Genomic DNA, 1,854 nt, shown 5'->3' on the forward strand with positions numbered 1-1,854 from the left:
CTTTTGAGTTATGGTGTTGGAGGAGAATATTGAAAGTGCCATCATGGGCTGCCAAAAGAACCAATAGATTTCTTTTGGAAGAAGTGCAGCCAGAATAATCTTTGGAGGCCAAGATGGCCAAACTTTGTCTCTCATACTTTGGACATATTGTCTGGAGGGACTAGCTGCTGGAGAAGGATATCATGTTTGGTAAGGTAGAGGGTCAGAGAAAAAGAGGAAGACTCCCCCCCTCCCCCCAATAAGATGGATTGGCCAAGTGGCAGCATCAATGGACTCAAGCGTGGCAACGGTAGTGAGTTTGGCCCAGGATCAGGCAGTGTTTCGTTCTGCTATGCATAAGGTTGCTATGGGTCGGTACCGACTCGATGGCACCTAACAGCAACAACAATAAAAGCATGGTGCTGTGGAACAAGCACCATACCATACTGCTAACCACAAGGTAGGTGGTTCAAACCTATCAGCTGCTTTTTGGAAACACTTTACAGGGTTGTTATGAATTAGAACCAACTTGATGGCACTCAACAACAACAGCAGTAAAAGCTTAGATTGCTTTGAAAAGACTATTGTGTACATCAAAGGCAATTCTGATAAGGGTTCAGAAGAAAGTGAAGAGAGAGCTACAGAAAAAGTCCCTTTTGTCTTAGAGAACACATATGGCACCAGCAACAGAATGTTGCTAGAAATGTGGACGTTAAATGTGTTTCTGGTGGGGCTTTAAAAGGAGATGATGAATATGTGATTGAAAAATTGAGAAAGTATGATGCTTTTTATATAGTGGCAAAGAACTTGTCTGAATTATGTTTAAATGTCTGGTGGAAGGTAGAACTTGTAAGTGATGAACTTAGATATGTGGCTGATGATAAGCAAGATATCTAAGCAAGATCTTAAAGGGGCCATTTCTTTTTTTGGTTGCTTATAGTAAAATGAAAGAAGAAAGAGAGACTTAAAAATGGATTGTATAGAATGAAAATAGAACTTAAAGATTTGGAAAATTCCATTGTACAAACTAAGGACATGTGTCCTAGAATGTTTACCAAGGACATGACTACCCAATTTTTTGTTAAAGAGATTAAGTCTGTGACTGATGGATGTAACCAATTGCCACAGCAGAAAACCCATCAGTTTAGATTGAAGTGGACAGGGAAAGAACAATGTCTTCCTGTTGGAATTCTATAGGCAGGAAACAGGTGAAAGGAGCTACATTTATTGTTCTCCAAGAAAAAAAAAAAGACAATCCCTGGAGATTCCTGGAAATCAGTAAAACTGTTGGAAGGAGCACAGGAAGCAGGGTCTTCTCACTTTCAAAGGCTGAGGCAAGCGATGGTCTTCTGGATTTCAAAGATGGAGGCATAGCCTCCTAGGTTTCAAAGAGTCAGATCTTCATCAACTGGGTTCCAGAGCGGGAGGTTACTGAAAAGGTGTGCCAGAGGAATGGTTGTTGATATTAGGTGCCATTGAGTCGGTATTGACTCATAGTGACCCTATGCACAACAGAACGAAACACTGATCAGTCCTGTACCAACCTCACAATCATTGCCATAACTGAGCCCGTTGCTGCTGCCACTGTGCCAATCCATCTCATTGAGGCCACCATGAAAGGTGAGGTGGCAGGGCTACCATGGCTGAGGTGCAGAAGACTGAGGCCTGCTGGGATTGAGGGGTGGGGTCACTACTTAGAGGGAATGGGGCTGCATAAAGCCTAGTGAGCAGAGGTACCATCCCAAAAGGCCCAGAAGGCAGAATGGAAGCCTAGGGCTGAGGAGCTCTCACCCAGACTCCAGAGGTCAAGGCCAACACCCAGTAAAAGGATAGGGCCATTGTGGAGATGTTCTCAGAAAGAGAGGATTGTTTTCA

Source organism: Chrysochloris asiatica, unplaced genomic scaffold (genome assembly GCF_000296735.1).
Source record: "Chrysochloris asiatica unplaced genomic scaffold, ChrAsi1.0 scaffold00135, whole genome shotgun sequence".
Taxonomy (NCBI): Eukaryota; Metazoa; Chordata; class Mammalia; order Afrosoricida; family Chrysochloridae; genus Chrysochloris; species Chrysochloris asiatica.